A 26,010-nucleotide genomic window follows, 5' to 3' on the forward strand; every position below is an offset into this window, starting at 1 on the left:
TGCCAACTCCTGTCTAGCTAGTAAAAAATTTGGACTTGTCTTAATAGTTAACCTCCAGATCATGTGATGTAATTTCTGTAGGTTGGCAAAAACCAAGTAACAGTCCCACACGTCTGCCACTTAAGTAAGAGATATATTACTTTAACTAAAAGGGCACTTGTTTGAACAGAAATTCTACTAAACATCAAATCAAAACCAGGGATTTGCCTAAGGTCAGCCTTGTCTGTGTTATTCAGTCAAAATCTGCTCTTCAACTTCAGATTTAGCCTTTGGAAGGCTATACAACAATTTCCACTCTATTTCTTCAATCCCTGAACTTATTGTGAATGTATGAAATAAAACAACTCCATGAAAAAGCATTAGAAATAAAAATGTAAGTAAGGGGCAATCCGCTTAGATGAGCTCCTGCCCAGGATACGCCCCAGGCTCCTGCGTGACCTTCATCACACACGGTGGGAACCACAGTAGCCCCAGCAATGAGGAGCTTTGGATCTGACCATGGACACTCTTGACCTCTGACTCCTCTGGTCTTGGGTGAAAAGTTGTGCCACAGAGCATGAGATAGGATTTTCCAAGCAGGTGCCAGAAAGAGCAAGGTGATTAAATGCAGAGAGTGTAGTGTTGTCTCACTCAGTGAAATTTGGCCAGTTGGAAGAAGACAGGAGGCAGTCAATGTATCAAGTATTCCATTCCTTCCCAAGAGCCTAACTAGGTATGTCCCATGTCAGAGCAACCGGCTGTGTTTCCTGGTAGAGATGGGATGGCTTCATAATTCACCAGCTTGGATTTCTTCCCTGCTTCCCCCCTTCACTTCCTTTACTCCTACTCTTATTTGGTTGGAATCACATCTCTCTCTAATCAACATCCAAGCTTTGACTCAGGCTGTTTTCTAGGGAAACTGGGATAAGACAATTGGTTCCAGGGGTGCTCCTAGAAAGCAGACCTAAAGGTCAAGATTTATATTAAGATTGACTCTCTGTCTAGAAATAATAGGTACACCACTGGTGCAAGTACTTGCAGTGTTAAGAACAACTGGCATGTGATGCCATCATAATTACTAAAATTTTCATTTGTAGATAATGTGATGAGGTGCAGGATGAAATCAAGTCACTGCAGAGTCAAATAGCTGCTGTATGAATCCATATAAAGTAAATTATAAAAAAAATTATACAGGGTGGTAGTTCCTTTGGCCATCACTGGAGGCCTTGCAAGCAGAAAGCAGGCTTAATGTAATTAGTTATCAGGACAATGTCTGATATGAAAATCAGAAGGCCGTCATGGCAGTTTTGTCTGCAGCCTCAGGGCAATGTGTTCAAAGATAATACGTCTTCTTTTGAACACTCAGTACAACCATCCTTTATTGTCTTCAAGACAGTGATCAGAGCTAAGTCTCAGCACAAACCAACGAGGAAATTATAGTCACTTCTCCAGTAATAAATAGTCTACATCTCAAAAAGAACTGTAGGACATGGTTAATAGATGCCAATAGGAAAACATGTGGGAATGAATATTGAGAGTACCATACACAAGAACATGGAATGTAATGTTGCAAAAGCAATAATTCACTGGCATGAGGGCACTAAGGTGTTGTTTGGGATTTGGTGTTCTGGGAAGGGCATCTCAAATTATCTCCAATAGTACTGTGCATAGCTCAGAAGGACTATGGACTGATTAATAGCTGACAGTAGTCAAAGTAGAGATTCCAGAACTGCCTCCTTGTGCTACTGGAGAAGGATTCAAAAGGCTTAGAGAGGTAAGAGTGATAGAATGGATTTACTACACAAGCTGAGAATCCATCACTTGAGTATATTCTCTGGAAGGCCAGAGCACACCTTTCTCATTTAGGGCAAGGAATGCACTGGTGAAGGGGCTGTTAGCATCTTTGAGACCCTGGGTAGTGGCTCACCTCTACAGGCCATGAATTGAACCCCCAATGTCTTACAGATAATAGGATTTTGGACAAGCAGAGACCAGGCTTTAAGACTTAAGCATCATAAGCAATGTAGATCAAAGGATCTAAAGCTAGAGTAACAATAACAGTGTGCTGACCCACAGGAATGTATGGCTATGGCTAACACAACACAGAATTCCTGAAGGGAGATAGGTAGTTACCTAATAAGGTATTGCTTGAGTTCCAAAACCAGAAGAAATTAGATCTAGTGAGCAAAGGCTGATATCAGCCACCAAAATGGAAAAATCACCGAATCTTATCCAGGTCCCAGGCCTAACTTAGTTTACAGACCTATAGCCCATTGATCAAAGGGGAGGCCAGGTCCACTTGAAAAAGGATCCTGTGGTGTCACCAAACTTATCTATAATGAGTATTCTTCCAATCCTTCCCCAGAGAAACCTGTGTCTGTCCCAGAGTGAGTATGCAGTGGGGAAGTGAGTAATCAGACTTTTGAAAACAGATATGAGGTCTAAATTGATACAGATAGCAGGGAAACTAAAAAGCCATATTAGTCCTCCAGTTAGAGTAGGACTTAGTACTTATCCAAGCTAAGTGGTGAATTATCTTGCCTATCGTCTTTCTCAAAGTAGATCTAATGGGTCCTCATGTTCATACCATATATGTCCACTCATCATCCTGTGCTTGTTTGCCTGCTCTCCAAATGAATAATTAGGAGTGTGCACATGCAAACACACACACACACACACACACACACACAATCAGTACTCTTCCACTGGTTCCTAATTATGAGATATTGACATTGTGATAGGGACACCAAGTGGAGCCCTTGAAATTGCCCCTGCATACATACCAAAATAGCAAATCAGAAGCAATATCTAATTCCTGTTTCGCTGATATAGGGATTAGTGCCTATGGGTATCACATCCCCTCAGCCATCCATTACCTGCAGCTTTAGCTGTGGTGGAGAGCCTCTAGGTACAAGAATATCATCCCACTTCAAAGAACTCTCATGCTCATTCCTTGCACAGATGAAGCCTGGAAATGGGGAGCACAAGGAGTTAGCGCCCCACAGTCATCATCCACCTGTGAGCGTGGGTATAAGCGGGCAAACATCCCAGCCTCTCACATTCCTTGGTGGGAAAATTCTGGAGCTTATTCTACAGAGTTCATTAGTCAGTTCCTGGAAAGATTAACCACGAGTATCCCACAGTAGCTCAATAACACAAGATTTACTGGCTTTCCCTCCTTTTACACCCACTTCCTCCACTACCTCACTTTTAATTCCCAAGATCATTTCCCAAATAAAGTATTTGATCCCAGCTCCTTGTCTCATGCTCTGCTTTTGGTGAGATCCAAGCTAAGACACTGCTGCCATCAAAGATGAATGGTCCATGAGGTCGTGGTCTCCCCATGTCCGTTCAGTTCACCTGAAACGAGGCCTGCTCTGCCATGGTAATGTCAGTGGTCTAGTGTAAGAGAATCAGGTGGTCTTTGGTGTAGTGGCGGTGCTGGAAGCACTGTCTTGACCAGACACAGGCAGCACAGCCTCCAGCTCTTTCTCTGCAGCTACTGATTAGGCAAACACTGATTCCCCTCTATGCCAATTAAGAGTGAGCATGGACGGCAGACAGACTTTACGCAGCAAGAAGAGCAGTATATGCTCCCTTTCTTGCCTCAAACTATGGAGGATACATATAGGTCAACAGGGTGGGTTCCTACCCATCCAGCCTGATTCATGTACTGCCAGGAGCAGACACTGATGCACTAATTATAGTACCATTCTTCATAGAGATCTGCCAGCCAACTGATGGCAAGTGATTATATTTGATCCCTTCCACAATGGAGTGTTAATTTTCTTTACCAAAAGGCATACATATTCCATATATGGAAATTCAGGGAGGTTAATAAATACCTTTTGCATGACCATTGATAAATGATAGACAAACAGACAAGAGAGAACCACCAAATGAACTTCTTTCCCTTCTTTCTTTGAAAGCACTAGTCAAAAGGAGGCATGTGTTGATTGGGCCTGATTGAGGTGTCCTGTATGACCAAATAACTGAAGACGTATTTTTACTGAGCTGTGATTAGCTCATATTTGCTTTGTACCTTTTTCTCTGTACCGCTTATATTTGCTTTGTATCTTTTTCTCTGATCACTTAACTATTCCCTCAGTCTCACTGCTCTGATTCATACGTCCCAGTAAAGCATTAGTACGTGAAGTTTCCCATAGGCTCTGTTTTCTAGGGAACCTAGACTGGGTCAGTTCCTTCCTTAATGAGTGTACAAAGCCTCACACTAAGAGTTTATTCAATAAAATGTTTCCCCATTGCCAACAAAGTCTTTATGTTCATGACTCAAAGAGCATATAAGCATGTAGTTAAATCCCTTAAAATCATAGCAGATAGCAAGCTTAAAGGCTTGGAGGGAGCATTTGACCTATGTCTTCAGAGATAGCAAATCAACAAAAAACCTGGCTCCAAAAATGTTCTAAAAGAAAGCAATAATTCATTCAGTTTCATAGGGTATAAGGACATAAGAAGCAATCTGACGTCTGACAGTGCCTGGGCATTATTTTTCATGAACATTTACAAATAAAAATAACACAATTTTTAAAGACTACCAGATTTTAACAATGAAATAATAACTTTAAAAATTTAATTTAATATTTAATCTTTCATCCTGCAAGATGAGGTGGTGATACTAGCCTCTGGCTCTGGTCTTGGCCAGAGAGTGGTTCTTGGTCCTTTGCAGTTGTCCAACATGAGTATTTAAGACACCTTTACAAGTTTATCCCCTTCTTTAAAGGCTGCTGAATAGCATTTGTTAAACATACAATATAGAGGAATCTGGAGTTTAGCTAACAATATTCATAGTAGTAATAGTAATGACTCGTTAAATGTATTGAACACCTACTTTTTACAGGCACTCCACTTATCACTTTAAATGCACAATTAAGTTTAATCTTCATGATAATGTCTTTGGGAGGGTACATGACATACCCACTTAACCAATGAGAAAACCAAAGGACAGAAGTTTTAATACGTTATTCAGTGACACGCAGCTTATTAGTGGTAAACAGAGAAATGACCTTGGGTCAGTCGACCCTGATCATATGCTCTTTACTCTTTATAATAGTGAGTAATTTTTGAGGATTTATTCTGTACCAGGCATTGTTTCATGATGCTTTTCATGTTCTAAATACCAATAAAGAAAAGAGATCATTATTGCTGTGATTCCTATGAGACAAATGAGGAAATCAAGGCGCTGAGAGGTAAAGTAATTTGCTCAACGTTAATGAGAGTGAGGGGACTGAAGGGACCCTAAATCCGGGACCTTATCAGTTGTCCACTTTCCCCATTCCCAGTCATATATGAAATGTACCTTTAAGGATTGCTATAATTGATCAATGTAACATATTTATTTTCCGATTGTGATCTCAGTCATTCTCCACAAATCCTCTGCTGGCATCATAATGTCTTCAATTGAAGAATCCTTCAAATTTTTATGTGTAGGGACACTTAGAATGGACAGCCCCACCCACAGTTAGGGCCTCACATCAGCAAGCAGCCCCCTAGAGAGAATGGTTTCATAACAGGAGCATTTTTTGAGGCTAGGTGTTCTACATATCATATGTACAGAGGGTGGAATGTTCTGATGCTTTCCCAGAGAAAAAAGGTGAGGGGGAAAAAATCATTTCTTAGAAGGTAAGACAGAGCTGGCTTCTGTCACTGCAGAATGGATAAAAGGAAGACAGCTTCAGGCTGTAGCTTATTTTCTTTTTCAAAGTTCCTGACTCCCTTAAAAAAAATAAGCCTTGTGTCATTGTCATTTCATCAGAACTAGTTCACCTAGTTGGATCACTGTGGAAGATAGGCAGTGACTAAAAATTCAAGTTCAGCCCAGCTGATTCGAAAGTCTCATTAACCTTTTCAATGCTTGAAATACTTGAGGAGGTCCACAATTTAAGATTCTATGAAATGAAATGAAATGAAATATTTACGTAACAATAAACATTCTTGGGGCAGACAGATTCTTAGAATTTTTTACATGAACATATGTGAACTCAACACAACAACAACAAAAAAATGGAAATATAATGGCCGCATGATTCTAGTGTTAATTAACAATGCACTACAATGGTTAGGACAGGCTAATGTTAGCATCTGCAACCTATGCACTGCTAAATCCACACAGTCAAGTTCTCCACTAGTTCAAAGGCTATAATTATGTATATTCATATTTCTATGATTTATACTATAAACATCTTATGGAATATATTTGAATATGATTTTATCCCATTTTGAAGCCAAGGTATAATTTTCATGCAGTAAAATTTCTTCTTTTTAGTGTTAAGCAAGTTTTGAGAAGTGCATACCGTCTTGTAAGCACAACTAAAATCTAGATATAAAGATATAGAATGTGTCTGTCGCCTCCATTAGATCTACCCTGTGTGGTCACCTTCTGCAGTCTCGCTGCTCTGAATCACACTTCCCTCTCACCCAGTGGTCACATAAATGGAACATGCAGTATGTAAACTTTTGAGACCGGTTTCTTTCACTTAGACTAATGCACTTAAGACACCTCCAGTTGTTGCATGTTGTTCTTTCCTTCTACTTGGTGAGTAGTATTCCATTGTATGGATGTACCACTGTTTTTGCTTCATTCATCAGTGGAAGGGCATTTGAGGGTTTCCAATTTTTAGCCATCAATAACAAAGCCATTACAAATACTGACATGACATTTTTTTGTGTGAATGAAAGTTTTCATGTCTCCCCTTTAAACACCCCAGAGTGGAATGGAGTTGTAAGATCCATGCATATTTAACTATATAAGAAACTGCCTAACTTTTCCCAAAAGGGCAAACTTTTTTGCACACTTTCCATGTGGCTGGACTAAAATGAGAGAGGGAGCGGAATAGAAGAATGTGGTCAGAGAAGTAATAGGGAATGGTGTGCAGGGTATTGTCAGCCACTGGAATTTAATCTGAATGGAATTGAAACCATTTTGGTTTCAGTTGTTTGAGCATAAGGAAGATGTAGAATTAACTTCTATTTTAAGAGGATGACTATAGTTTCTGTGTTGAGACTGGACAGTTGGGAGATAATAGTGTAAACAGAGAGACCATTAGGAGACTGTTACACTAATTAGGACATAAATAGATAGTGGGTTGAGTAAGTGTATTTACATTGGAAAATATGAGAAGAGCTAGGGTTCTATATATATTTAGAAGAAAGAGAAAAAAGGATTTCCTGATGGGTTGGATCTGGGTTGTTTTATAAAAAAGAGAAGTGAAAAAGTGGAGTTCTTCAAGCTGAAGGAAAAAGACAATAGAAGAAAATTGCCAGATATAAATAATAGAGTATGCTGGAAATACCAAATATGTGGCAAATTAGAAGACATTTATTAAAACAGAAGTTAATAAAAGGTAAAAATAACAATGTATTGTGGGATTTATAAAATATGTAGAAGTAAATAGCACAAAGGACAGGAGGGGGTAAATGTAAGCTAACAGAATAGATTCATACATTATGCATGAAGTAATAGGATTTATATGAAATTAGATTGTGATAACTTGAAGATGCATGTTATAAACTTGGAGCAATGGTTCACAAAGTTAAGTCTTCTTTAATCTGATAAGGGGTATTTGAGAAAAGCCTGTTAACTAATATCATATTTAATATTATCCCCAAATCAGAAAAAAGGTAAGGATGGCCACTCTCAACACTGCTGTTCAAAATTATCTGTCAGTCCTAAGCAAATTAGATTATGGGGTTACTTTTCAGCCTGAAACAACTAAAAGCCAGACAAGACATATGCAATTACATATGTATACATGTATATGGATGTGTTTCTACATGAAACATACTTTACACATAAAGACACACATAGGTTAAAAGCATATAAATAAAAAAAGGATAAAAAACTTTTTTAAACATGCTAATATTAGTCATAAGAAATCTGCAGTGCCTGCCATGATTTAAGAGGAAAGAATATTGCCAGAGATAAAAACAAACGTCATTTCATTACAATAAAGGACTCAATTCATCAAGGGGAAATAACAGTCCTAAATATTTGTGAACCCAATAATAACACAGTTTTTAAATACAGGAATAAAAAAGTCTAATAGAACTGAAAGAAAAAAGTAGACAAATCCATAACCACGATCAGTGACATCAATACCCTTTTACAATAATTGAGAGAGTGAATAGATTGAAAATCAGCAAAGACATAGGACACTGTCCATCTATATCAACTAACTTGACCTAATTTATGTTATTGAATGCACCATCCAACGGCAGCAGGATACACATCGTTTTCAAGTGGACATGGAACATTTATTGCAATAGACCACATTCTGTGCTACAACAAAAGTCTCAATAAATTTGAAAGAACTCAATTTATACAAAGTATATTCTCTGACCACAATGGAATTAAATTAGAAATTAATAATAAAGTTTCATTACAAGGAAAAAAAATGTAACTATATATATATATATATATATATATATATATATATACACACACACATACATATATACATATTTAAAGTCATTACGTTGTATACTTTAAACTTATGCGATGTTATATGTCAATTACATCTCAGTAAAACTGAGGAAGAAAATAAGTCAATAAAAGATCACTGGGGGAGAAAAAATCCAAAACATTTGAAAATCAAAGAATATATTTCTAAATAGTCAGTGGACCAAAGACAAAATATCAGGGAAATTACAAAGCATTTCTTGAACTTAATGAAAATGAAAACACAACATATCAAAATTTATGAGATCTGCTAAAGTCATCCTTAGAAATGTATAGTGCTATATTCCTACCTTAAATCAATGATGTCTACTCCCACTTTAAGAAAATAGAAAAAGAAGAGAAACTTAAATGCAAAACAAATAGGAGAGAGGAAGTAATAAAGACCAGAATGGAACTCAATGAAATAAAATTCAGAGAAACAGCAGAGAAGGTCAATGAAACTATAAGCTGGTTCTTTGGGAAGATTAATAAAATTAACAAATTTCTAGATATATTTATCAGGAAAAAAGAGAGGAGATACAAATTACCAATATCAGGTAATTACAACTAAAAATCTGGACTATATATACATACAGAGAAACATATCTAGAGACCAATAGCTATGGACCCAAAGAAACAGGCGAGTTCCCTGTATTTCTTTTGACTTGCAGCTGAGGAAGCTGGAACCCCAAAAAGCCAATGGGAACAGAGCAAAAAGCCCCACCAAGAGTCTTCTCTCTCTACAAAGGACCAGGAAAGGGCAGCCCAGCAAGAGAGAGCACTTTCAGACAGTAGAGTAGAGCCTAGACTTCTACTCTTATCCTCCTGTAACAGATGCCCCATCCCCGTTAGAGTGGTGCCAGGGAATGCGGGGTGCAGCGCTGACACTCCCCCCACCGGGCAGTAATGAGGCCCTCACCCCTCCAGGGCATCGATGAAGAGCGCGTGAACAATGGGGCACCTGGACGTCCAGGTGGAAATGTTCTGTATCTTCACTACATCAATGTCAATATCTGGTTTAATCTTATTTTACAGGATGTTTACATTGGGGGAAACTGGATAAAGAGCACACAGGATTTCTGTATGACATTTTACAACTGGATGTAAATCTATGATTATCTCAAAATAAAATGTTTATAAAAAAGCATACCCTGTTATTAAGCAAAAATAAATCCTTATCAGTTTTAATAAGGAAATTCAGTTTTCATTAATAATAAAAATAAGAACCCAACTCCATACAAAGAAAACTCAAGGCCCACATGGCTTCGGGGTGATTTCTACCATACATTTGAGAAAGAAGCATTGTCAGGTAGACACAAACTCTTCCAGAAAATTGAAGAGAAGGGAATACTTTCCAATTCATTTCTGATACCAAACCAGACAAAGAAATCTACAAGCCAACATCCCTCATGAACATATACGAGAGTATAAAAGGCAATAAAAATTAGCAGACTGTTGGTACATCCATGTTGATGCTACCATGTGGATGAATCTGAAAATAATCATGCCGAGCAAAAGAAGCCAGACAAAAAAGAACTCGTTTGATTCGATTCTTACAGAAGTCTAGAAAATGTGAACCAATCTGTACCAATAGAAAGCAACTCAGTGTGTGGAGCCGGGGAGTAGGTAGCTAGCAAATGGGAAGAAGTAATAGGGCGTGATAGCGAGAGCGCGTGAGGATCCTCTGGGGCTGATGGGTATACCCACCAGCTTGATTGTGATGATAATGTCATGGGTATATATATATATATATATATATATGTCAAAATTCATAATTGTATCCTTTAATTACGGACAGATTGTTTTATGTCAATTACACCTCAATAAACTTGTTTTTCAAAAGAGAGAGAGATAAGATAATAAGGATAGAATGGGCAAAGTATTTATAATGTATGGACCTAAAAGAGGAATTTTGTCCAGCATACATAAAACCTCTTGCAAAACAGGCACTTCAAAAAGAGCACACATGAATGGTCCATAAACAAATGAAAAGATACTCTGCACTTCCTCTGTAAGAGATAAACCCTTTGCTTCTGGGGGCTTTCCTATTACGTGCAACCAAAACAAATTGTACTTGATACAGTTTGCTTTCTGTGCTGCACTCTGACGTTAGAAATTAGAATTTAATCTATGAGGCTATAGTGTGTCGCCCGCACTGAGCTCTGACAGCAAGATGAATTCACATAAGATGATTCATAGATCCAGAACTAGTTTACCTTAATCTTAGTCCCAAGAATTTAGAATTCCTTCCACGGAAAGACTTTGTGCAGGAAATTTCTCAAAGGAAGTGGTACATTTTGGCCTTCACAAAATGACCCTGCTACCCCAAGCCACTCAAGAAATTGCTTTGGTTTCCATTTGGTTGAGCAAATTTAAAAGAAAATTCATTCTCTCCTACCTTTAATGTCAGTCACCCTGCTTTTATCATTAGTGTTCCTAGGGAAGAGAGTTATTATGTTAAATAGGTAATTAAGCAGAAGCTTCTGTTCTTCAGGACCTAGTTCCCAAGTTGTTATTTCAGATAAAATTGCTTTTTAGGAGCAACAAATGCACAAACAACATCAGAGGAGGAAAGCTACCCAGCAGAGCTGGGCAACTGACAGATGAAGCCAGTGGTCCCAGGATCTCAGCACATCTGCTGCTGCTCGGAAGGAGGCATCTATCAGTGCATGACTGAAGGGGCCAAGCACCCTTGGAGTCCTGCTCCGTGACTTTGCTTCCAGCTGCGCCACTAAAGATGGCAATCATTTTCATGCCTGAGTGGCCAGGCCTCCCACATCTCAGGCTGGTCTGAATGCTTGATGGATGCTTTAATCTTGGCCTTGGTGAAGGGCAGCATACATTTCAATTTAGACGTGGCCAGAATCCTCCCTGCACAATGTCATGGAGGCAGTGAGTATAGAGAACTAGGAGTTAGGTGACTTGAGTTCAAATCCTAGTTTATTCACCTACATAATGTGTGAGCCTGGCTAAGTCACTTAGCTGTTATGAGTCTGTTTTTTATATGGTGAATGACCCAGATTCACTTAAGGAAACCTACTAAGAGCGAGCAGCTGTGCTAGGAGGAAGGCCACAAAAGATAAGATGCAGTCCCTGCCTCAGAGGAGCTCATAGTTTAGTGAGGGGGTAGAGTCTACAGTGGACATGACCTTCCTCCTGGGGTTGCTGAGGGAATTTGATGAGATGACATATACGAAAGGGCTAAAAAGCCTGAAATAGTCAATAAATATCAGATGATGCTACGGCTCTTGAAAATGCTGATTTTACAAATCAGTAGGGTTACATTTAATGACAAGCTTAAATTTCTTGGGATTGCTCTAAAACTTGTCATGATAGAGGTTTCTAGTATCACTCCTTGGTTCTCCAATCCTTCCTGGCCAATGGGAAGACTACACTTCTCCACCCACATGTAGTTAGGCCAGACCATGTGACCAGCTCTGTCCAGTGGGGCGTGATCAGAAGTAAGTTGGGAATAATGGGTGGAATCATGTATCTAATTACTGAGAAGTCTTCAGTAGTCTGTCCTCTGCCTTGAATATTGGAGAAGCCTTCATTTCCAGATGATACAACTACAGGGGCTGTGGTCTTTATAGGCTTGAATTGTCCTGGAGGTTTTCCTAGATCTGAAGGGAACTTTTCATGAGAAAGAAATACATTTCTATTGGTTTAAACCATTGAAATTTTTATGGTATTTATTTAAACATAGACTAGCTTATCTTAATATGTTTGGTAGTTGTCAGGTCTTGGTTTGAGGAAAGGACTCCATATAATCTGTCCTACTAAACTAAGGTGCCATTTGACAGTAGCATAATTGGACCATTTTTATTTACATGAGAAGCCTGAGTTGATGGGTCTGCAGCCATGGCCAGTGTCACCCCTCAGGTTCTGAAGAGGCTGCATTTTTCCCTCGGTCCTCAGGTTAGCCACGTTTTGAAGGATCTCATTTCAGAGTTAGGTCATCAAAGGTTTAAATCCTGGCTTTGCCATTTATTCACTTTGTGACCTTGGACAATTGACCAATTGACCTAACTCTCCCAATCCCAGTTTCCTCAACTGAAAAATAGAGATATTCACAGTTTTTACCTGTCAGGGTTGAGGTGGGGGAGTCAAATGAAATGATACACATAAAACATTTAGCCTGATGTGTAGTTAAGTGATTAAAAACTGATATTTATTGTTGTTGTTTTATTATTATTTCTCATCCAATGAATACAAGTTCTAAAAGAAATGCAAATCTCTCCTTCTCTTGTAGTTAACTGTGTGCCTGGCTTTTCTATCTCTACAGACACTGAAAATTCCCAGGAGAGTAAGGCTACCGCTAGGACCTATAGGCTAATCCCTGGACAGGTGCTGCAGTTTGATTTTATACGCTTCTGTAACTGCAGGGAACAAAACCGTGCAGGAGACAAGCAGGACTTCATCATTATTATTGTTATTATTGTAAATCTACATAGATCGCTACTTTGACTTCTGAAGTTATCTTTTTGGAGGTGTACATAAAACAACTGAGCCAGAAACACTAATGCTTCCTGAGATAGTGAGCAGATGAAAACTGAATTAGGAGTTGAAACTGATTAATGAACAAGTGAATATGAATTAGAAGCATCTTGTTCAGGCCATTTATCAGGCCAAATAACCTCAGTCTCCTTCTCTTTTCTCCAGTCTTTTCGATCTAAGACATTCTAAATCTGCAATGTAAAACTGATCATGTTATTCCTCTCCTGCCCTCAGGATAAAGTCCAGTCTTCGGAATATAGTTGGGTTCTTTGTGTCTTCTCCTTCCCATTTCATCTTCCCTCACCCAACCCCTCAGCTCTGCCCAGCCTTATGCAACTACTTGCAATGGCTTGGATCTACTTAGACTCTTCATTTCAACTCTGCTGCCTACAACTCTGTTCTTCGGTGCTCTAGGGCCCTTCTCTTCCTCTCCCTCCTCAAGTGTGCTTGGATAACTGACTTCTCTTTAGTTTAGCTTAAATGTCACTTACATCAATGCCTCTGAAAAGTTGAGGTGCATACAGATGACCTAGGAATCTTGTCAGTTCAGGTTTTGAGGCAATAGGTCTGAGTAAGATCAATATTCTGCATTTCTAACAAGCTCCCAAGGGATGCTGATGCTGTGAAGCACACTTTGAGGAGCAAGAGAATGTGACCTCCACTCTGTATAGACTACATGGCCTTCCCTTGTGCTTTGTAGAAATCTGGCCAACTCTCTCTTCCATATCATATTGTACCATAATTGCCTGTTTACATTTATGAGCACTTCCCCACCCACCCAATTTCAAGCTATCTGGCAGCTAGGGCAGTGTCTAGATTTGTCATTCTGATTTACCTTTGTATCCCTGGTGCCTGACACAGTACCTGCCACCACAAGGTGGCATCTCAATAAATATTTGTTGAATGAATGATTGACAAGGGATATTCAAGAAGCCAAAAAATAAATAAAGGATCGTTATTAATCTGAGGACCATGACTATGCCTTCTTGTGTTGACAAGAAGATGAATTTCCAAGATCTCCCTTCAAAGAAGGATGTTGCCTTGTGTGGAATGCACCTGGAGACTGAGCGAGGCAGGCTAAATGTCTTGGCCAATTTGGCTTGATGTGGCACAACTCTGATGGGCAGAATCAGGAGCACCGTGCCTGGCCGGCTGAGGTTTTGCTGGATCCACACTGCGGAGCGCCTTCTCCTACTGTTCAATCCTCTTTCCTCCTGCTTTCCACAACAGGTGTGGATTTTCAGTAAACATCCTGAGTACAAACTCCATTCTCAGTGTCCTCCTTCAGTGAATACAGCCTTCTGCATGTCTTCATCTTTTTATCCTCCCCATCGCTGTCACAGTGTCTAGCAACTTTTAGAGAATAATAATCTCTTAATTCAATTTAACAAAACACTGAGTTCTGACCATGCACCAGATGTGGCTTTAAGTGCTTGGAATATATCAGGCAACAAAAGAAACAATAGACTTAATCTCAAGATTTTGCATTTTTCAGATAATAGACAATGATCAAGAGAGTATATTATTTCTATATTTAGTATTCATAGGGTGGTAAATGTACGAGAAAATAAAAAGAACTGTAGGGTTTGTGAATGTAGGTACTGAAAAATGTAGGTGATTGCAATTTTATACATTAAAAAAGCATGGTTTGAGTGACTACATTTAGAAGAAAACAGCTGATCAGGGCTTGAAGGACATGATTTAATTGTATATTTCCACTGCTTTATAGAAGGACACTAACCAATCAAATCCTAATAGTTATTAATTCTATTCTATTCACAGATGCTATGCTTGCTGAGTGTAGAAGGCTTAGAGAACTTCCGAAGACCTCCTGAAAGACACCCAAGAGATACAGAAGGTTGACTGTCTCTGACAAGGAGAAGCAGATGCCTGGAGGTAAAAGATTGGGAAAAAATGTTTCCTGTTGAAATAAGCGCAATTAATTCTGAAATTCAAATAACCAAAATGGAATCCCTCTAACGAAGAACATATGTGTCCCTAAGAGAGGACTATTCAATATCAGTGTATGGGTTTGAATTTCGAATGATCATGGGCAACGACCAGACCACCGATAACAAATAATTACGCCCCCCCCTTTCTTTTCTTTCATTTCAGTATCATTTTGTTCTAAGCCTTGGCTCTGATTTTTCTGAACTAAGGCCTTTCTTGCTCTTCCCAGAGCCAGGTCACAAGAAAAAATTCCAAGTAACTCCTTATTACCTTTGGAAGTCTTTGTGTTTCTAACAAAATGAATGAGATGGTAAAATCTGTCTTGCATATGTGCTGTGTGTATTCAGTGAGTTAAGTCTGGTGTAAGGGCTTCATAAATGCCCAGAGTTATAGAGATCAGGACGACAGTAAAGCTGTAGTTGTCAATCCTGGGATCATCACCTTCTCCTGCTTGAGGATGTGAGGAAGGACCAGGTGAGGAAGAAAAGCATCTGTTGGGGTCCACGCTACTGTGGCTCTGAGACGAGGCTCTTCCAGCTCCCGCCCACTTTGCTGTAGAACCGCGGACCCAGGGCTGCAGCTGAGGTGTCACCTTCCTGGAAGAATATAGAAGCTTCTTATTTACTCACAGGAAAAAGGGAGCCCTGACTGGGAAGAAGGGTCAAGGTTCTTGGGAAGGAAGCTGTCTCCTCTCGGTGCTCCTCTCTTCATTTTCATTCCCGTCTAACCCTGCCTTCTGAGGTGTTCGTGTTTATCGGGCAGTGTGCAAGACACGTGTGTGGTCTCCGTGGTGTGGCTGGAAAATGGCCCTCAAAACACAACCTAATTCAGTTAAAGTCAAACCTATCAGATACACACCTCCATTCACCCCAGGTATTTCAGATGTGTGCACAACGGCAGGGAAGAAATGGCTTCAGATATGCAGGGGACTCTCATGTGGAGGAGAAATCAGCTTGTTTTGTGTAGCCCTCAAAGGCTGGAAAAGAATTGATGGATGAAAGTTTAAAGAGACAAGTTCAGATCAATTTTGGAGTATGCTGTGGGTTACAAAGATTGCAGTAGCATACTCTCTGTTCTCTAGGCACTTAGAGTTGAAGAAATGAACATGGAAACAAATACCTACAAAATACCACGATGATTTTCAATACTGTTATGTCCTATAAAGGCCCTGTGCACCATAAGAATAATTATGACCCCAAATACTGTTTACCCTACCTTCAAAATTCTATGGGTACTGTGGATTTCCAGAATCCAACTCTTTCCTCATCTCCATTGTTACCACTCTGGTCTAAGGCACTATAATAGTATAGCCTGGATTATCGAGGTAGCTTGCGTTCTCAAAGTCTTGCCCTAACAATCTGCTCTCCATACAGCAGTCAAAGGGATCTTGCTACAACATAAGGTGGCGATTTCACTTCTAGCTAGCGTGGAAGCAAGGCCTGATACCGAGCAAGGCCTCTTGCTGGATAAAATGCATGAAGTAACTTGCTTTCAAATGGCACTCCTTGCTCAAGCCCTCCGCGGGTTCCCCATTTCAATGAGTGTAAAAGTAGTTCTTACGATGGGCTATGAGACTTGGTGGATTTTGGCCCCTTCTTATTTCTCCATCCTCGCCTTTTGTACTCTATCTTTTACTCACTCTGAGGAGCCACATGGACCTCTTTGCTGTTTTGCAAACACTGTAGGCATTTTCCATCATGGAAACTCTGCATTTCCTACTCTTTCAGGGCAGAATATATCCACTGCAAGGGTTTGTTCCCAGGACGTCTTTCCTGAATCCTTATTTAAAACGGATTCTTCCAGCTACATGGCATTCTATATGACTTGCTCCTTGACTTCTCTTTTTGTTTCTTCCTTCAAGAACGCAAATCCCATGAAAGCAGGGAACTTGTCTATTTCATCACGTAGAACCAGGGACTGGCAGATCGCAGGTGCCCCCACTCATATTTATTTGCATGTAAGTAAGTGGGTGTGTTTTACGTTGGCAACACCAGTTTCTCAGAATGGTAAGTACGGTTCATTTAAAGTAACCATTATCAAAGGAAAGTAACAGATTTAGGAACACATGTGCTATAATATTTAGCATTGTTATTTAAATGTCACCTCCCTAAAAAAGCACTTCTCTTAATGTCACAGCTAAAATAACATTCTCAGCACTCTGTATTCCTTTACCTGTCTTAGCATTGTTTGTACCACTAATAATTATGTTTTGTCACATGTTGACCTGTTTTCTGTCTTCTCTACTAGAGTGGCATATCTATGAGGATAGGAATCATGTCTGTTTTGCTCACTGTTACCTCAATACTTACATACTTGTCTGTCTGTATTGCTTGGGGGGAAAAATGTTAAGTAGTAGCATTTGTTTTTAAAGTGATCACTAAAAGAAAAACCTTTAAAATTAATGGCAGAGTAGTGAAGTGGTGACATGAAACTTTAGCAGATGGTATAAATTAAAATTGTATAAAAACTTAAAAAAAAACTAGCTAATAACACTAGGAAGAATCCAAATCTCCAGAAGTCTCTGGAGAGTTTAATTTTGGAAAAATTTGAAGGGAAGCGATAAAAATTGTGAGCCTGTGGCTCTCTAGCATGATAAAACTGTCCAACCACTGTGATCACAGCTCCAGAAACACAACCTTTTTGCCTAAAGGTATGAGAGAGAAAATTTGAGGGCTATAAACAGCAGCTGGAAACTTAAAGGGGGGATCCTGGGATCCTTGCATCCTTGCAGAGTGAGAAAATCAGAAGGAATAAGAGCAAAAATCTGACTACATATTTAGGCTAAATCTCTGGATGTCAGTTAAATTATGATTGGTGTTTGGAGAAAACCCCAGGGAACTGATATAAAATGCAGACCAAAACCAAAAAGAAATCTAATCTGAAAAGATAGAGCTATCTAGGGTCCAGACTGTCAGTTTGTTACGTTTTGGTTTAATTGAGACTTCCCCAACTCTGAATAGCTCACGTGACAAAAAACTAAAGCTTCACAGGTTTGATGTGTCAGAGGACAAAGTCCTTAAACCAGCAGAACAGCTGAAAATCAGGTGGATTCCCTATAAGCAAGGAACCTCAAAGAGGGTGAGCCCCTTTGCTGCCCAAGTATTGGGACGAATGCTAAACTGCAAATCACCTCCTCTTTTTCACGGCTTGTCTTGATATTTCCTACCTTTGGTGCCTTGCTTAAGCTATCTATTCCTTCACAAAACACATCTTCGATACCTATATTTTGTTTATCCAGTTTTAAATCTCTAGATTCTTGATCATGCGAAGGTAGGGACTATATCTATTATGTTCACTGCTGGTCCTCTAGTGCCTCCTGTGAGCCTTACACGTGACAACAATGCTCGGGCTGATGATAGCATATTTGTTGAATAAATGATGTATTAGGAAACTATTTATGATGGCTAACATGATGACCACCGGAACTATGATGGGGGCCCTTTAAAAACCTCAACACAGGGATCCAAAACTGAGGGATGGAGGTGCAAGATGCTATTAAGAGCCCTGGTTTTAAATAAAGACTACACTGGAAGTGTGCCTGAGACAATGAATCAGTCTGTATGGATGGAATGAAGATTGTCTTAGGGAACTGGGGGCCTGGACTCTTCAGTGAGGTACTGGGTTTAAGAAAATCATCCATGAGGGGGTAGAGCTTGAAGCTCATTCACGTAAGTAGGGTTAAGATCTACAAGCTTCAGAGTGGTGATCTGAACTGTGATAATAAAGAAACCTGGTGTGTACAATCAGTTGTCACATGTTCTACAAGTAGTTTTTCATTCATGATTATACAGAATAAATGAATGATTTGGATTTTTACAGTAAAGTGGATTCAAGATTAATTCAGCAATAAAGCTGCTCTCACGTGCTTTCTGATATATTTTCTTGAGTGGATCAAAAAAGTTGGGGTTAATATTGATGCATACTTTGGGTCTACATGTAGTCCAGTGTGTGGTCCACAGAATAGCTTCTGTCATGTGGCTGCAACACAATACAGGTAGAGAAGGGCTGCTCTGAATTATAGGTGACTGTGTGGGAAGAGAGGAAGGCTTGAGCCTGGGGTCCCCTGAGGCAACAATGGAGTTGGATTATCTGGTCTGGCAAAGCCTGCCTTTGGTGCCACAATAACCAGAGTGTTCTTCAATAGAACCTTAACTGTCGCATAATAAGCAGCAATTTCTAGGGAGGCAAAGACGAAATAGAAACAAATCCCAAGAATTTCAGAAGACCTAAAATATTCCCTCAGCCTGACCTTGATGCCTCATCCTCAGAGTGACTCCCTGAAGAACATCATCTAAGTACGTCCTCCTTGTTATTCGCTCCTTCACCTCTTGCCAGACACCTCTGTCCCACGGTTTGTATTAATATAAGGATAGATATTTATACTGGTTTGTTTAACATTCTTCCTGTCCTGTAAGCTGTGTGAGAGAAGGGACCACTTCCTCGTATTCACCAGGTGTACCTGGGGTGAATGCAGGTCCCAGCACAGAAACACTCCATAAATGTTTATGGAAGAAATGGATATAAGGATAAATGAATTTAAAAATGTGAGCAAATGAGTAAATGGCTTTCTCTTTCAAAACTGGGGAAAAGCTCTGTTTGGAGGGGAGAGGTTCTTTCCAAAAGCTGTTCATCAGGGTTCAGGGGCACTGAGAAGTCTCTTCTGATCACTAGTTGTGTAACGGCACCAGCTGTGACTAATTCACTCTTGTATTTGGGGGCTGACTTCAGAGCTCATGTAATGAATGACTACAGTGGGTTTAATGACAGCACTGCCTGGACACGATGAATGCCCAGCAAGCAGCTCTCAGACTCAGCGAGGGGCAAATACCAGATGGCCAATCTTTCAAAGCCCAGAAGTGCTTTGCACCAGTCGGTCTATAGGTGGCCCATTATTTAGACTGAAAACATCATCAGTGTCCTGCAAATGCCAACGGAGACACTAATAACTGGATTCCCAACTCCAGAATAATTACGTGTGCACCAGGGGACTAGGGAATTGCGGTATGTGGTTAGTGACTATGCAGCCAAGGAAGAGGTCCTCGGCTAGAGAAAGATCAGCTTACCACTATATGACTTTGCAAAGTCACTCATCTACCCTGGGCCTAAGTCCCATCATCTAACCAACGGTGACAGAGACGATTTTTCTAACAAGCTGTGAAGGATAATAGGAAATGAAGGCACACTCCAACTGTTGGTGTTAACACATGTATACACATGCAAATGCATGAGACACATTTTATGTCTACTTGTTTTTTAAAAATAGTATTTAAGTATTATTTTTATTTAAAATGTTAAACATGATTTAAGATATATAAGAAGATATAAAGTGATTTAAGAAGATAACCAAGGAGGTATAAAGAATGCTAAAGTGAACATCTATAAATCTACCATACATTTCAAATAGGAGAATCTTTCATTACACCTTAGCCCCTGTATTTGTCATGCCACTTGCTCTTTCTCATTCCCTCAACAAAGGTAATAATCATTTGGACTTTGGTGTTACTCTCTCTTAGATTTCTCCGTAACTTACTACTGCTTTGTGTACTCTTAAACTATATAAATTGTATCATACGAGTGCATCTGTAACTTTTCTTGCTGCTGATTCTGTTGTTCTTCCAGACTGATATGTAGACCTGGGCTCCTTCATTGTCACTCCTGCATAATGGGCTTTTAAGAGAATGTGTAACAATTTATTGGACTTCTAGTGCTGGACATTTAAAATATTTGCAGACTATTTTCTCTTGAATAAATATACAAATTTACTAGATTTTGCCAAAGTGTTCCTCAAATGAGTTGTTGCAATTTATATTCCCACAAGCCAAGCTGTGGATAATAGTTGCTTTTGTTCCACATCTTGGCCAGATCTTGGTATGGTCATCGAAGTGTTGCAAATCTGTTGGGTATGAGATGATCTCCCACGGTAGTTTTCATTTTCATTTTCCTGATACCCAGTGAAGTTGTGAAGTAAAGCTGTCTTTTTATATATATTTATAAGCCATTTGTGATTTCTTTCCTATAGGTTGCCAATTTTTGTTTTCATCATTTAGAAATTCTGCTCAAAGTCTTTATTTGGCATCAGATAGATGCCAGGCATGGTGCTGGTGTTCTCAGACACAAGTCAGAAAGAGTCCTTGCCATCTAACTGGAATAGAGCCCATAATTTCCCATTGTCCTGAGTACACCCACCCATCCAGTATTCAAAAAGACTCCCCACCCCCAGTCCCTTCATACAATATTTCATGATTAGATTTTGCTTCTGCACAATCTTGTAGCTGCTTTGATAAGGAAGTGGGTAAGAAGGGCTTGGAGGAATATAATTGCTATTGATTGAATACCTGCACCCTCCCAAATCCTTAAATTGAAACCTAATCCCCAGTGAGCTGGGGCTTTGGGGAGGCGATTAGGTGGAGCCGTCCCGAATGGGGTTGGTGCACTTAATAAAAGAGACCCCATAGAACTCCCTCGCCCCTTTTGCCATGTGAAGACACATTAGGAAGATAAGAAGATGGCCAACCAGGAAGTGGGCTCTCACCAGACACTGGATCTGCTGATACCTTGATTTTAGAGTTCTCAGCCTCCAGAACTGTGAGAGAGAAATTCCTTTTGTTTAAAAGCCACTCAGTCTATGGCATTTTGTTATAGCAGCCTGAACAGACTAAGACAAGAAGGAAAGGCAACTTTAGCTTTAGTGTAATAAGCAAGTAAGACATGATCTAGAAAGTGGTCATGAGACGTAGAAAGCATGCTGCATCTGCAGGAGCTTTTTAAAATGTTGCAAAAGTTATCTGTACAAATGAACCTAACTTGGTGCTAATATTGAGAAAGTGGGATAGGGAATGTGCCAACAGCATGTGCACAGGAACGAATGGCTGGATGGCCATCTGTGACCAGTTGTCTGCTCCTCCCTTGTGGACCTGGCTGGCACAATATGGACTTGCCCTGTGAGCTGGTTCTCTGCCCACAATCAATGCAGAGAGCTTTCATGTGTTCACACTCAACTTCCTAGAATCTCACAGTGCATTGGGTTTTCTAATTTTATTTAGACTTCTGCTCAAATGACATCTTTATAATAAGGACATACCTGACCAATCTATTTAAAACAACCCCTAATCAGTTTCTGCCCTTTCTGTCCTCTTCATTTTTCATCTGAGCACTTATTTCCACCTGACACATTTGTCTCTTGGCCAGGCACCAATCCCGGCCTCTAGAACGTGGCCTGAAAGTGAACTAAAATGTGCACTGTTTTGTCACTGGACGTAAATTTTCTTAAAGTTGTGCCTCTGACTCACTCAGACCACTATTCTCTTTGTCCAAGTTTGGGCTCTTTTCTGCAAGTCTCTGAGAGGATATCGCATCTGCAGCTGCATTTAAACTGACTGGGAATCTGGACTCTCCAGGAGACGGCAGAAGTGAACAGGCCATTTTCCGAGGCAGCTCAGAATCGACTTGGAACTTCTGGCATTACCCACACAGCAACAAATTTAGCTAAAAGCCTCCACAGAAGTGCCAAGTTAACCTTTCCTGACTGTTTATTTTTCAAGAATTATTTCATATTTTTATTTTTCTCTTTGCAGTCTCATCCAATTAAGCATATGGGGATGAGGAGACGACAATCTATGGCCAAGATTACATTTCAATTTGAACACTAGCAAAAATGCACAGCAATATGCAAATGTAGCCAAAGGCTGGGGCTCATAATAAACCAATTAACAGGTTTTGCAACTTGTCAGCCTACAGTCTTCAGGTGAAGTGAAGAAACACATCTTGAAAGCTGTAGGAATGGGTAAGTTGGGCCAGGCCGTGTCAGACTTCCCTGCCTGAACTGAGAATACTTCTTTGTAGACTAAAAGAGACGAAAAAGACACCACAACACACACAAAATCAATGGAATGATTTTAGATTCAGCAGCTGCTTGGAAATGATGAATGACTTGTTTTGTTTTGATTTTTAAAGAGTAAAAGAAAAAGAAATTGGCCATAAAGTTTCAACAAATATCAAATAAATAGTGTCTTTTGGGCAGCATTCTCTAACTAGCATGAAATATGTTGCCAGAGAGCAACAGAAACTGCATTTAGAACCAAACAACAAAACCACTGAAAATAACTTCTTGGTAGTTACTACTAATATAACAGCACTAGAAAATACAAATATTTATAAATAATTAGAAATAAGTGAAATGAAATAATTAAATATCAAACTTATAGGATAAGTTGAAGTATAGGGAAAGGTATAATATAAGTACATATATTAGAAAACAAAAAGATTATTGGTAAGCTAAGCATTGCACAAAGAAGTTAAAATGAAAAGCAACAACAGTAGAAAGTAAAACCAGAGAAAAAACAAGAAAGGAAATAGTAAAACAGAAACTAACTGTAAAGAACATAAACATAAGAGGTGATCGATTAACCCAAAAACTAGACCTTTCAAGATTACTAAAATAGACATTTTTGCAAGATTAGACAAGCAATAAGAAAAAGGAGAGAAGTAAAAACAATATTAGAAATCAAAATAGAGGAAATGCAGCATAGCAGGCTTCTCTGTACTTCGTTAGACCAGGTGATGGAGAGCGGACTGCAGTCTGCAAAGGGATGGGAGAAGCTTTGAGGAAGGAGCTTTCAAAGGTTGAGCGATGTCTCTTAGAGGTTGAACTGGGACAGTAATATCTGGAGAGTAAGAGATGGATTTCCAAGCTCACTATCAGCCTGTCCCAGGACTCAAACATCCCAAGTACAATGCCTTCTTGCTTGTCAGCCAGGAAATGCAGAAACGAAGGATTTTAAAGTATATGCAAATCAATTAACTCCGTGTCCTTTGGCCTAGCCTGTAACATCTCTACGAGGGTCTGTGGGTCTAACGCTGGTCTACCTCTCCACTCACCTTCCACCATTTGCCCCATGATACTCTTCATTCCAGCTGGTGGAAGTGACTCCGGTCCCTCCCCTGACCGGCTGCTTTCTTGCCTAAGTACTTTGGCACAAAGGTTCCCTCTATCTGAAAATTTCCACTTCCTTTTCTGCCCAGCTAACCTCCTCATCCTCAAACATCCCTTCCTCAGGGAAGTTTTCCTTGAAATAAAACATTATTAGATCAGGGCCCCACCATAGGGCCCCCAAGTGTAAGGGTAGGTATACCAGACAGCTCTTATCTAGGCACCAGCACAGGTCCTCCAGCTTCACCTGTGTCCAGGACCCTGGAGCCACTTGTTCCCCATCACACCCCTCTGGGGGCTGCAGGCTCCAAATGTGCTTCCAGTTCTCAAACTCCATGGGTTCCAAAGAGCCAGCACATCATCAGCCTCAGCCATGGGCTGGCCTGGCCCCTCCCTGCAGCTGCTGCCTGGGGCCTCTGCGTCCATGGCAGGACCTGAGTAAGGGTGACTTTCTGGACTTGCCCAGCCGCTGCCGAAGGGGCCAGGTGATAGTCTGGAAGTGCAAGGGCATCAAGGCCTCTTGGATGAATGTTGGCTCATGGGAGACAGGACGAGTGGTCTGAAAATGTCCCTCTCCATCTCTCCCACACCCTAAGGCAAGACTGTTCCAGTGAACTGAAGCTGACTACTCTCTGAATTTGTCTTGGGAAAACAGCAAGCAACTTGTCAGGAAGCTGTGCTCAGCTCCACTGTTTATTGAACAGCCAGGCTAAACAGCAGGTGTTTAATAGGTGCTGAGCAATTAATTCAATTGTGCTGGAAAACTACACAGACACTGGTACCCACAGTTTAGAAGGCCCCTCTCTGGCCCTAGAGAAGGGCCATCTCCCAGCCCATGGAGGGAAGTGTCGTCACTGCCCAGGGATTTTTCTCACCTGGATCCTTGTAGAGAGACCCTCCATGAGCCCCCGAGCTTCCCATACCTGATGCTTCCCACACTCTCTTTCTCTTCCTTTAATTTTTTCCTATTTCTTAACCCATATTTGCATATTTATATTATTTACATATTTGTCTAGGCTTACTCTCAGTTGTTAAACTCCATGAATTCACAACTATTCTCTTTTGTATGTGTATACATGTAATACTCCATTTAATCCTCCCAACAAATTTTAAAGACTGCAGTATTTATTTTTTTTTGAGAGGGCATCTCTCATATTTATTGATCAAATGGTTGTTAACAACAATAAAATTCCATATAGGGGACTCAATGCACAGTCATTAATCAACCCCAAGCCTATATCTCAACAGTCTCCAATCTTCTGAAGCATAACAAACAAGTTCCTACATGGTGAACAGTGCAAGGGCAGTCATATCACAGAAACTTTTGGTTTTGATCACGCATCATGAACTATAAACAATCAAGTCAGATATGATTATTCGTTTGATTTTTATACTTGATTTATATGTGAATCCCACATTTCTCCCTTATTATTATTATTATTTTTTAATAAAATGCTGAAGTGGTAGGTAGATGCAAGATAAAGGTAGAAAACATAATTTAGTGCTGTAAGAGGGCAAATGTAGATGATCAGGTGTGTGCCTGTAGACTAAGTATTAATTCAAGCTAGACAAGGGCAACAAAACATCCACGGATGCAGAAGATTTCTCTCAAAACAGGGGGGGTGAAGTTCTAAGCCTCACCTCTGTTGATCCCCAATTTCTCACCTGATGGCCCCCCTGCGACTGTGCCTGTCTTAGGTTGTTCCTCCCTTGAGGAATTTTACCCGTCTCTGGCTAACCAGTCATCTTCCAGGGCCATACAGGGAAATGTAAAGTTGGTAAGTGAGAGAGAAGCAATATTCTTTGAAAAGGTTAGCTTTTTACTTCTTTGCAGATTTATGCCCTGTGGCTTCTATGCCCAGCATTTGTCTTGAGGTATCTTTACCACTTGGAAGAATTGTGATACTCGGTAATTTTCTGTATGAGTCACTAATTCTTCTAAAGGGTTGTAATTAGGAAGGAAGAAGAAAAGCTATAGAAGTAGCAGACAGAAGAAAACATGGGAAGATTGATTATTTCTTTGACATATCTTCTTGTAGAGTAACTTCAGCATGTATAGGTTTTAAACTACTAATTTAATTGCGCACACACATTAACATAATAGGAATACAGCTACATAACAAAAGCAGACCTGCAATTACCAGCCATATCCAGTGAAACCAGGAAAACCAGTTAGGTACCCTAGGTATTTGTGAAAACT

The 26,010-nt window shown here is 40.0% G+C and overlaps 1 long non-coding RNA gene across 2 annotated transcripts in view; it reads left to right on the top strand.

The window, feature by feature from the left end:
• LOC118915123 (uncharacterized) overlaps positions 1-14,843 on the top strand; it is a 73,072-nt gene extending 58,229 nt beyond the window's left edge. Inside the window, exons 8-9 of one of the 2 annotated variants that reach the window (XR_008996133.1) lie at positions 13,934-14,161; positions 14,714-14,843. This is a non-coding gene — a long non-coding RNA (uncharacterized LOC118915123). Of the gene's footprint in view, positions 1-13,933; positions 14,379-14,713 lie in introns of those variants that run through there. The other variant, XR_008996132.1, reaches the window with a different exon arrangement.
• Positions 14,844-26,010: the final 11,167 nt, after the last annotated feature.

Source organism: Manis pentadactyla, chromosome 3 (assembly GCF_030020395.1).
Source record: "Manis pentadactyla isolate mManPen7 chromosome 3, mManPen7.hap1, whole genome shotgun sequence".
Classification (NCBI taxonomy): domain Eukaryota; kingdom Metazoa; phylum Chordata; class Mammalia; order Pholidota; family Manidae; genus Manis; species Manis pentadactyla.